Consider the following 12991-nt stretch of genomic DNA (forward strand, 5'->3'; position numbering starts at 1 on the left):
TCTACAGGTCCATCCATGCATATTCCATCAGTGCCAGAGGAGCCTGGATTTGCAGTGCACCAGCTGCAGCACCAGGGGTCCTAAAGCCCCATTGACTTTGCTTTGAAGCCCCCTCCATCGTCCTTCTGGGCCACATGGGCCCAGCTCTGGGTGCCAGTCCGGGTATGCTCCATTTGGAGGCAATGGGCTCACCCCCTACCCAGGTTGTTCTCCAAAGCAGGGGAATGGGTTTGGCCTTCGCAGGACTTGGGGTCTACTCTGACTTCTCCCCTGGTTTTGGCACCTGAGTCTGGGTTGCTTGGTTTGGTCACTGATGGAGCCTTGTTGGCTGCAACCCACTGCAACAAGTGCTGCACCTACTGCAGCAGCAATGTGGGGTCATGGACCCCCTCAGGGTCACCACACAGATCTCTGATGTGTCTACTTGGGCTAGGTGTGGGTTTCATCCCAGGACACCCATTAGGAAGTGCCACTCCCCTTCATGGTACTGCAAGCAAGAGGTGCCACATATAATTTCTACTTTAACATTTTCCTTCACTGAGATAAACAGACCTGGGAGATATAAATACGTTTTATAAAAACGAAATATATAACCTATATCACTTCACCCTGTTAAACCATTGTAATATTTTTTATCCAGTAGGAATTCTGAATGTAATTACTTATTTTACTTTTGAATATAACTAATGTAATATATTTTGTGTGTATTTTACCATTCTAGTATAACTTCATTTGCACTACTTACATACATATTTTTCAATTTCTGAGATTTAATCATGTGTTTATGCATAAGAGTTTTGTTGTACTTTTATTTCAGTTTGCCATTGTGGCCTTATAAATACAACCAATAAAATCCATTCTTGCTAGTATCAAGTTCAATGATTTTGGACTAGAGACTCAAGGATATACCATTATATATCATACAGTAATGTGTTTCACTCCATTTCATCTGGCATGCTGGTCCCTCTGGTGAATTAGGATCCTAGTGGCAGCCTGCCCAAATCAGGTCCTTGCAGGCACCTCACCTGGGACTGTGGGAGAAGATCAAGGTGTGCCTGCTGTTGGGCTAGGGAAGCAACAATGAGGCTGCTGAGTGAATGACATTGTGCCACTGATTCACATGTAGCTCCTACCTGTCCCGTGAGCCTGGGCCCTGAGGATCTGCCCCTGGGAGCATACACACTATTGGACAGGGGCCGCCACCTAGGAAGGAGTGCAGAACGAACAGAAGCCACTATGTGGATCAGCTTGTACAGTATTTATCCTTCGTGGAACAGGGGATGATTCTGCTTGCTGTGGGGAGAACACAAGAAGGACAGGCCCAGGATTCGTGATGCCAACTTTGTGCTAAGGCTGGCAAGGAAACTTTCCTCCACGCACTCTCCAGCAGGCTTAGGAAGCCCTTCCAAGCTCCTTGTACATTAATTAGCAGCCAGAGACACTCACATCCGGTACTCCTGGATTCTCTTTTGGGTTTGTTTTTTAATTTACTCAGAGATCCCCTCCCTCAGACAGCAGAGTTATATTCTGGGTTTTGTACAATGTTCTGCATCTGAGAATTCCCCGTGTTTGGGTTTGTATTGTTTCTTGTAAATGCATTGTGAAATTTGTGTTTTAGGTGTTGAGGTGCAGGAGGAGGAGCCAGATTATGAACATAGTTTCCTAAAACTTTTCATCTAAAATGAAAACAGATTCTCTCTAAAAATGCCTTTCCAGAAATAAATTTGAGAGGGGAAAAGGCTATTTTCTCATGAGATCAAAGTGTGCTATTTTTATATGCATGTATTATACGTTCAAAATACAATTAAATAATTCACTATATAGGAACAATTGTCCAGACCTAAGAATTAAATGTCTTGGGAGCTAGAGGCAGGGTTTTTGTGAGCTTTATCCAAAGGGACGGAAGAAAGTTAAAATCCATAGATTACTTTGTAGAATCAAAATGGTAATATAAAATGAGAATCACAAAAAAAAACCCTCTGGGCTCTTCGGGGTCTTTTATTGTTCCATATGAATTTTTGGACAGCTTCTTCTATTTCATTGAAGAGTGACATTGGGATATTGATAGATATCAAATTGAATTTGGATGTATCCTTTGGCAGTATTGCCATTTTCATGATGTTAATCCTTCCAATCCATGAGCTTGGGAGGTTTCCCACTTCCTTGTTTCTGCTTTAATTTTCTTTTTCAGGTTTTTAAAGTTTCCATCATAGAGGACCTTCAAAGTGTAAGTTAACTCCTAGGAATTTAATTTTTGTGTGGCTATTAAAATGGGGTTGCTTTCCTAATTTCAGCTGCACTCTTATCTTGATTAGAATACAGGAAAGCCATTGACTTCTGAGGGATAATTTTATACTCTGACAGTTTGCCAAAGTTTCTGATCAGCACAAGTAACTTGGGAGTGCAGTCCATGGGGTTCTTTAAATACCAGACAATGTCATCTGAAAAGAGGGAGAGTTTTACTTCATCTTTCCCTATTTGGATCCCCTTAAGTTTGCATCTTGTCTTATTGCCCCAGCTTGAATTCTAATACTACGGTGAAGAGGAATAGAGAGAGCAGACATTTTTATTTCATTCCTGAATTTATAAGAAATGGCATTAACTTTTCACCATTAAGTATAATGCTGGCTGTAGGTTTGTCAATCCTTAGCAGAAAGAACAGTACTGGAACAATATCAGTTCCAAATTTCAAACTCTACTAAAAAGCCATAGTAAAAGAAAAGCTAGGTACTGGCACAAGAACAGATCTGACGATCAATTGAATAGGACAGAAGACTCAGACGTGAACCTACTGACCTATAGCCACCTAATCTTTCACAAGTGAGCTAAAATAGAGAATAGAAGAAAGACAGTCTTTTGAGTAATTGCTATGGGCAAAATAGGTTAAATACCTGTAGAAAACAAAAGCTAGATCTGTATATGTCACCCTGCACAAGTATCAACTCCAAATGGATCAAAGACCTCAAAATAAAAGAAGACACCATGAAAACATTACATGAAGGAATGTGAGAAACTCAGAGATTTTTAGCACAGGACGAAATTTTCTTAATAGAGATCCAGAAACAAAAGAAATAAAAGAAAGGTTGGACATCTGGGATTGCATGAAACATCAGAGCTACTGCAAGGCAAAGGTCATAGCTAGCAAGATCAATAGTAAGCCCACATTCGGCAGAAGATCTTCATGAGTCATAAAACAGACAAGGACTTATATCTAAAATATATTTATGACTCAAAAAATTCAATTCCCCAACAACAAATCCTCAAAGAAACAACTGCTCAATAACTAAGTGGGCTAAAGACTTAAAGAGAGACTTCTCTGAAGAGGAAATAAAAATGGCCATTAGACACATGAAGAAATGGTCAACTTTTCTAGCATAAAAGACATGCAAATCAAGACAAGAGAGATTGCACCTCAATCCAGTTAGAATGGTTGTAATCAAGAAATATAGGAGAAACTGGATGCTAAACAAGCTCTTGCATAGAAAGAAGTTTTAGTGTTCCAGTGAACAGTCCTAAGCCAGAGAATCACACCAAGTGTGCCATGATAGTACAGAGAGTTAGACCAGAGAGGGAAAATACAGAAAAAGAGACAGATCTGAGCACTTGCTGGCAGCTGCAACAGTAGCGGCGGCCATAGCCACCATACTTCCAACACAGAGAGTCCGAGACAAAGGTGCCAGATGTGGCAGGTGAGCAGATTCTACTCAACACCAGCAAGAACTGACAAGGAGCAGACATCTTCATCCTGCGGTTCGCAGACCAGAGACTACCCAGGAACCAAGACTTGGCATGAGTAGAAGCCTGACATCCTCACTCCTTCTCAGGGAGCAGAGGAGGGAAGGCCACCCCTCCCCCTCCACTACCAGAGATCTCCATGTTTGATACTGACAAAGGCCTGGCTGAGCTGTTAACTCCAACTCAGGCCTTGGAAGAAAACTAGAGGCATTTAGCAGGTCACAGGAACTTAACCTGACCTGCCAGGCTCAGCTCCACCCAGGAAAAAGTCTCCCAGCCTGAGCCACCAGACCCAGGAGTGGCTTTCTTCACTGGGTAAATAGAGCCAGAGGCTGCCCCTCCCTACAGAAGCCTTAACAATCAATTGAAACTCAGTAAACATAAACCCTGAAAATGGATCTAGGCTGGGCTCTGTGTCTCAGAAGATAGCCCCTCAGGGAAAAGATACAGTTTATTGTAAGGCCTCAACTCTACCCAGAACCTAGCCTCATAACAGCATCTCCAAACTAGAGGAAACAGCCATCTCCCTCTTTTTGATACTCAAAACATGTCTCCCTCCCATTGAACTAGGCTGGGAGGAGGATAACAAAATCCTGGGTAAAGTAGAGCATTTTTCTGCCTGCTCAAACAAACTGATTTAAGAAACCAAACAGGAAAATCAAACACCAAAAGCAGACCAGAGACTCCATCAAGGGACTGGTTAGGGACACAAGGGAGATACAGGATCTTTCCGTACCCCCCCCCCAAAAAAAAATCAAAGAACTCTTTTTTGTACCTTTTATAAATAATTTTTTTCTAAAACTTTTTTTAATTTTTAAATTTTTTTAAAAAACTTGTTTTCTATTAACTTTCTTTTTCTTCCTCTTATATTTTTGTATTTTAGGGGTATATATGTGTGTGCTTTTTTTCTTTTTTTAATTTTTTTTTTGTTTAGCTCTACTAACATTTTGATCCTTTCTTTCTTTGTTTCTCATTCTTTTCACCTTTCTTTGTTCTTCTTTGCTTGACTTAATTGCTGTTCTGCTCATTTTCAGGTATACCCATAGTTGATTATTAGACCTTATCTGCCATTATGTACATACTTAATCCAGAAATTTATTACTCAATTCAAAACCTCTTAGAATTAAATTCCTTAAGAGCAGTACTATTTCTTTTGCCTATATAATATTTTAAGCATTTTTATTTTTATGTTTTTCACATGTCCTTTATATCCCTCCCTTCTCTCATTTTATCCACATTGTTCTCTGAATATTTCATTATTTATTTGCATAATTTTTAACTGTTGCACTCTTTAATTTTTGCTTTTCTATTTTCGCTTATCTCTTTTTTTCTTTTTCTTTCTTCTTTTTTCTCTCTCTCTCTACTATCATTCTATCCAACCTATTTCCCACTTTGAGATTAGGACTTAGTTAAGTGAACTCTCCCTCTGCCTTTCCACATCCCTCTATTCCTATTTTTACACACATCTCTCCCTAAACCTAATTATTTCTGGTTTGCCAAATTCTTCTTTGTCGTTTGTAGTCAACTAATACAGAGTAGTTTGATGTTGAATAGATATATCTGTTGAACTAGATAGTATCTGCAGAATTTTGACTGTGCAACTACAGACGTTGGTTGATGCTTGCATCAAGATAGTATTCTAGCAAAAAACTGGTGTTACTTCCATCCCAAATGGGCAGAGCAAGACAGAAAAACACAAGAAAAATGGCAAGTCCGGGTATCTCAACTCCCACTCATGATAATAAGGGGACAGAACAGATAATGAATAATCCAGAGGAGAATTTCCAAAAAGCTCTACAAACACTACTGGTAATCATGGTAAATGTAAAGTTTGAAAACTTGCATTGGACTCTGTATGAGCATGATAGGGAGAGAGAGGAGGCAAACCAAAGGTCAATACAGGAATATCATGAGCGTGAGGAAGCTACTCAAAAATTGATACAGGAATTGCACGAGCAGCTTGAGAACACACAAAGAGAAATAAAGGAATGGCATGAGCAGGCTGAGAACACTCAAAGAGAACTACAAGAATTGTGTGATTGTGAGGAAGCTAATCAAAAAGTAATACAGGAATTGAGAGAGTAAGATGGGAATACACAAAGATCACTAAAGGCATTCATGGAATACATAAACAGAGAACTGAAAGAAGTCAGGGATACAAAAAGGGAATGCTGAATGGAACCCAACAGAAGGAATGGGAGTCCAGGAAAACAATAACCATCCAACTACGTGATTGGAGAATAAACACTGAACACCAAATTAAGGAAGTAAAGAAGTTCATAGAAGATCGAAAACAAAGCTCCAATAAAGAATTTGAAGCCATCAAAGCTGACCAACTAGAAGGAAAAGAAATAAATAACAAAATAGAAAGTCTTGATAGTAGGTTAGACCATGCAGAAGATCGAATCCCATAGACTCCACTCCCAAATTACTCAAGCTGATTAAAAACTTTGGAAAAGTAGCAGGGTATAAAATTAACCCTCAAAAATCAATGGCTTTTCTGTATGCCAACAATGAGAAAAGTGGCTGAAAGTGAGAAAGCAACTCCATTCGTATTAGCCACACAAAAAATAAAATACCTAGGAATTAAATGTTCACAAACAAGACCACACTAAAGCTACCAGCACGACTATGTTTATTGCAGCATTATTTACTATAGCTAAGATATAGAACCAACCCAGATGCCCCTCAGTAGATGAGTGGATCAAGAAAATGTGGTATATATACACAATGGAATTCTATGACTTCATCAGAAAGAATAGCATTGCCCCATTTGTTAGAAAATGGAAAGTCTTGGAAAAAAGTTATATTAAGTGAAGTAAGCCAGGCCCATAAAAACATAGGTCCCATGGTGTCCCTTATTTCCAATAACTAGTATATGTCTGGATCAAGCAGAAACGGACAGATAAGTTGATGTTTGTGAAATGAAACCTAATATATGTATTCAAATGTTTTTTTTTTCCTTTCATGTGATTGTTTCTAACACATTTATAATATTATTTCTTTGTTGCTTTGTATGTCTCTCCCCCAAGGTATAACCCTTTCTTTCACTGTATTTGATGTCGGTATAATTTGTGGAGGGGAAGGGAAAAAACAAATCGTTTAAATAGGTATACAGGTGGACCAATTGCAAGAATGAGATGTACAAGTCGTTATGTTGAAAACGAACTTTACAACTTTGGTGTGGGTGGGGGGAGAAGGAGGACTGCTTGGGGAGGCAGGGGGAGGATGGGAAGGGATGGGAAGGGGAAACAAAGCAGGAGGCTACAATGCTTGATAAGAAATGTACTCATTATCTTGCCCATGTAATTGTAACCCCTCTGTTGTGTATTTTCAGAATTTTAAAAAAAGGAATGTAATAACAACAGATGTTGGAGGGGATGTGGCTAAAAAGGAACCCTACTGCATTGTTTGTGGGATTGTAAACTTGTTTAACCGAGCCATATGGAATTTCTTCCTAAGACTCAATGTATAGTTCCCATATGGCCCAGCAATCCCACTCTTGGACATTTACCCAAATGATCACAAACAAGATCATACCAAAGCTGCCAGCGCAACCATGTTTATTGCAGCATTATTCACCATAGCTATGATATGGAATCAACCCCGATGCTCCTCAGTAGATGAATGGATCAAGAAAATGTGATATGCATATATATATATATATATATATATATATATATACATATAAATATATATATAGACACAAACACAAAATGGAATTGTATGCCTCCATTACAAAGAATGACATTTCCCCATTTGTTAGGAAATGTAACGACTTGGTAAAAATTATATTAAGTGAAGTAAGCCACACCCAAAGAAACATAGGTACCATGCTTTCCCTTGTTTGCAAGGACTAGTACATATTTAAGACAAGCAGAGAAGATCAAAGGCTATGCAAATATGACCATATAAGATGATGTTAAATGAAATGTAACCCAAGTCAGAGACACAAGTGGTTTTTCCTTTCTGGCTTTTGTTTTTAATATACTTATAATGCACTATGTGAATCTTTTGTAGGTTCATCCCCCCCATGGTATAATCCCTGTTTTCACTGTATTTGGTTCCAGTGTTCTGCATCATGTATATACATTTTTGAAAGTTGGGGACTGGAAGGGATGTAGCAGAATGCTTAAATGGGGATGCAGGTTGACCCATTGTGATGATGAGATGTACAGGACACTGTGTCGAAAATGAATTTACAATGTTGGACAGGGGTCAAGGAAGGAGGAGTTGGAGAGGTGGGGAGGGAAGGGGTAGTAGGGGAAAAACAAAGGAAGAGGTAAAAATGCCCGATAAGAAATATACTCATTACCCTTCTCATGTAATTGTAAACCCTCTGTGCAGTATTTTTGCAATAAAAATATATAAAAAAATCTCTGCCTGGTGTAGATTTCCAGTGCTGCCCTCGGGCATTGCATTATTTTTTGCCTTTTCTGGCTGTGATTAGGTCCAACTGCCCAGTGAATCTGTACTCTTCAAGGCATCTTGGTCCAGAAATGGGACTTGGATTATCCAGTGGTGGTTGGAACCAGGCTAAGGACCGGACAAAACTCCTTCTTCATTCCCCATTCAACTAGGATTGCAAGCAGAATTTCTCTGAATTTGACCCCAGAAAACAATCACTGAACCAAAAGGCAAGGTCACCAAACACCTTCCCTCCTCCCCCTATTCCCTCCTTTCTTCCTTCTTGGGAAAGTACGAAATAATTTTGCAGGTTTTGGCAAACACACAAATTGCCCATCATCTCCCCTAGTAAACTAGGTTTCAAGTCACTAAGTCATGTAAATGAATAATGCCAAACTCATTATTCTGTACAACATCTTCAGGTCGTTTGGTGCTTTAATTTGTTGTTGGTGGAGGTGGTGGTAGGGGGGCCTGAACTCTGGGTCTGGGCGCTGTGCCTGAGCTCTTCAGCTCAAGGCTAGTGCTCTAACACTTGAGCCACAGTGCCATTTTCACTTTTTTCTGCTTATGTGGTGCTGAGGAATTGAACCCAGGACCTCATGCATGCAAGACAACACTCTACCACTAAGTCTCCTTCCCAGCCCTAATGCTTTAATTCTTTAAAATTTCTTTTTGTCAGTCATGGGGTTTGAACTCAGGACCTGGGTGTTAACATGTCCCTGAGTTCTTCAACTCAAGGGGAGCCCTCTACCACTTGAGCCACAGTGCCACTTCAGATTTCTAGATAAGCATTTCTCACACTTTCCTGTCAGAGTTTACGTTGAACCATGAAATTTTAAATTATATTTCTTCTATGTGTTTATTGGAACATTACAGTTGTTCTGAAATTTAAAGTTTTCTGTCTTCAAGTAATCCAACAGCATTAAATATTACATTTGGAAGCTATCCTGTAACACATCCATTTTGAAATTATGTTAAGATGAAAATCTTATTCTTTGTAGAAAAATCTCATTAAAATCCAAATGGCAGATATGCTAATTTCAGCAGCCTTGAGTCTCCTTCCTCTTTTCTTTCTGTAGTATATTTTCTTGTTTTGGAACAAGTGGCATGGATTGTCCAACCATTCAAAAGGAAGCTTTTTCCATTTATTTAGTAGAAAAGGAATGGAGCCTGCCTGCATCTCAAGGCAATTTTGAGTATAATGTTAATCTGATAATAGATATCATTGAATTTTCAAAGTCATTTTGATAATTTTTTGTTAAACCATTCATTAAAGAGTTTCCAAATAGCAAGAATAAAAAAAAAGTTTTGCTTCCTAAGAAGGTTTTAAAAGTTAGTAATTCAGCAAAACACATTCTATTATTCTAAGATTCCATGGTGAAGAATTTCTCTTTTATCATAGCCCTTACCACTGACCCCTTCCCTTCAAACTTGTAGCTTATTCAGTTTTCTTGTTCCAGCTTTCATTTTTGTAGTAGCATCTGTAACTACATTGACAATGAAATTCTATTTGTTGTTAGAGAGCTCAATTCATATTGCCAAAGGCAGCCTCATTAGCATATTATAGAACATAAAATATTGAATATCATTAACGTGATCCTATGCAACTATTCCATCAATTAATTTAAGTACTACATAATGTGCATTTTCATATAACTTTTAAAATGCAAAGTAGTTACATATCTATGTCATAAAATAATTCAGACCACTAGTAGGAGATACTAAGGTAAACCTTTTGCATCATGCCCAATATTCTTTGTAAAATTTTCAGTTCTCATTAACTTTCACCTTAGGGCCTTCTTTTCCTAGCAACAAGATATAAGTGATGTCCTTGGATTTTAGTCACCTCTGAGTAACCTCTTTTCTTTCCACTGCCAGTTAGTCCCTCGTGTTAAATACCTGAGAAATAACTTGTCTCAATGTGCCTGCAAGAGGAATACCCAAGTTGACTGTCTGTGCCCACTCTTCCCTTGCTTTGTTTGGGAATGGGGTATCAGAGACAGGGGTGTCAGTGATCATGGTGTTATGAATTATGGGTAGCAGAAAAGAGTAGTTGAGACTAGGATACCAGGGAAAGGGTAACTGTTACTGTAATTGGTGAGGTGTAATGTCAGGAAATTGGGTGGTAGCAACAGCATTCAGAACTGTTTAGCAGGGACAAGGAAGTATAGACAAAGTGAAAGAGTAAAAGTTGTAATGGATTGGGGGCACAATCAGGGTAACAAGGTCATGGGTGTCCAAACTGGGTATCCAGTACTAGGATGGAAGCAATTGGCATCGTGGACTGATGTGGTGCAGAGCTCTGGGTTTGCCTGTCCAGTTTTGGCTGTTAGATCTTTAGGGAAACTACCTCTAACAGCTCACTATCAGCTTGTGTTCAGGTAAGTGCCATCTATAAATGTCTACTCCAAGTAGATTGCATTCTTTGACACCAGCTATAGGATCTTTGCCCTAAGTATCCTGAGAGAGAACACTCCACATTCCAGCAGAATAGGCTCCGCATAGCGAGCTGCAATCACCTCATACAACTTTTGCTACTCCTTTCCAATATCAATTATCATGATACCAAGGGATGTGAAATGTGCTCAGCAGCAGTGCTCTGGAAAGCTACCAAATCTTACTCTGACATTCTGGTTGATCCTTAAAAACATGGGCAAGAGCATTTGCTGATACTCTTCCAACTTCTTTCTGTGGCTCGGGAGAGCCAGACTTTTGGACCTCAGCTGGGTTACTTTGATATCCAGATGGTCTCAACTTGCTCTATATTCTCTCTCTAGGTGTTCATCAGCTTTAGCTGCCTCTCCTTTTCCAGCCAGGTAGCTCCCTTCATCTCCACATCCTTTGAATTCTGCTTCATATCAACCTGTGACTTTCACACCAAGCCCTTCCACTTTCTCATCTGCCTCTCTAGCTGTGAATCTGCCACAACAAGCTACATGTAACTTCTGTATCTGTTTATCAAGATTTCAGCTGGAATCCAAGGTGGTACTAGCTAACTGAGAACATGGGGAGCACCTTAAATACTCCCCTGCCATTCACTGCTCATTGAGAAAGATGCAAATGTGTTGTGGTCAGAATCTCCTTCTCCATTTCTGGTTCAGCAGAATACAGTGAAGTCACAATGGAGCTACCAGACCGCTTCTATGTCAGCAAGTGACCCAACCAAAGATAATTTAGTGAGGGGATACTTACCAAATGTAGTAGGATGAATGCACATTATTTGTAGGACACTACTAAGATCTTTCATCAAACTGGTTATTTTATGTCCAAAATGACAGACTAATCTTAGGCTCTATTCTAGATCTTCCTGTTCTGAAGGCCCTGAGGACTCTACATACAACTCAGACCTAATGACATGGGTGAATAGAAAAGTAGGTGAGTATGGATTAATATTCTGAAGGTGAGCTAAGATGTTGTCTTGTCATTCCTACCATTAAATCAATGTCCTTTCTCTGACCTTCACCATATCTCTTTATTTGGCATAATTGGCAGGTTTCTTAGTGGTTCATTTTTTTCTTGTTAGTTCAATGCACAAGTTTAAACATTAAACATGCAAAACCATGGATTTCCATTGTCCTAGTAGGCGTTTTGCCTTCTAGGAGCTTCCTTCCAGGTAACTCTCTTGTTGGACCCTCATATGCATATTCTCACAGAAATGAATATCTCACAAACCATGGAATATCGTTGCTCAGTGATGATTAGCTCACACAGAGACTCAAGAAGTTTGGGTCTGGAGCCTTTCTGAGAGGCCTTTTACTATATACTGTAGGAAATATGGACAGTAATTCCTCAGAGCAATACCACTGGTAGCAAGTGAGCCCTGACTACTACTTAGCACTTACTAGTCCTACCTAGGATATGAACACATGAACAAACCATGTTTAGCCTATTACACAGTGCCCTCATCAATGAAATCATTTTGAGCCTGGGAGAAAACCTCCATTTGTAAAGTAGTATACATAAGAAGCAGAAACAGAGTGTAAGGGTGTCTATACAGTTGGGAAATAAGATTCTGAGGGGTGGGAAGGGATGAGTTTAGGTAGCAAACTTACAAGTAATTATAATTTTCTGAATTCCTAACCTAACTTCCTTCAGCCCCTCAGATCCAATTCAAGCAGTGGGTCACAAAATGGAGTTTTTAATCCCAGGCCCAAACTCTAGGTGTTCTTGTTACATCTTCCCACCTGCCCCTGATGTAAAGAGTCAGAAGTACAAAGGGAAAGGGAGCCCCATGCTCAGGAATATAAATGGAGCTTACAAGCTCCATTTTCTTTGTTGAAGATAAGATAAAAGGCAGCTTGAGTTTCTAAGAACTCAGTGTCTAGGCTACATGGCTTCTTCAGAACTTCTTTCCTTCCTCCTGTGTTTTGAGAGCAACAGTTAGTACAGTGCTTCTGTCTCTTAGGGGCAATCTTTCTCTTCACATAATGCTTAAAGTAGACAATAGGTGGAAGCTGCCATTAAATCAAAAAAGTATGAAATAGCACACATTGAGTGCATCCCCTCAATTCCTGGACCTAACAAGTTCCCCATTCTGAAGACAAAGTGATTATGGGTGAGTACTAACAAATACCACTGAATGGTGAACTTAGAACACTTTTCCCAAGGCAGGTTCTGTCCAGGTTATTAAGATGGCTGAGATCTACTGGATCAATGAACTTACAGACAATGCAAGACAGAAAAGTCTAAGAGATTGAGTCCCAAAAGAAGAAACTGGACTAGGAATAGAAAACTTATTATTGCTGGAAAAGGAGGAATACTGATTTAGGAGAATTTTTCTCTGAATACAGACATGGGTAGCATTGTAACATAATTCTAAGTTGTGGCTCATCAGTAGAAACTATCCAGT

This window comes from Dipodomys spectabilis, unplaced genomic scaffold (assembly GCF_019054845.1).
Source record: "Dipodomys spectabilis isolate Male_0828 unplaced genomic scaffold, ASM1905484v1 ptg000239l, whole genome shotgun sequence".
NCBI lineage: Eukaryota > Metazoa > Chordata > Mammalia > Rodentia > Heteromyidae > Dipodomys > Dipodomys spectabilis.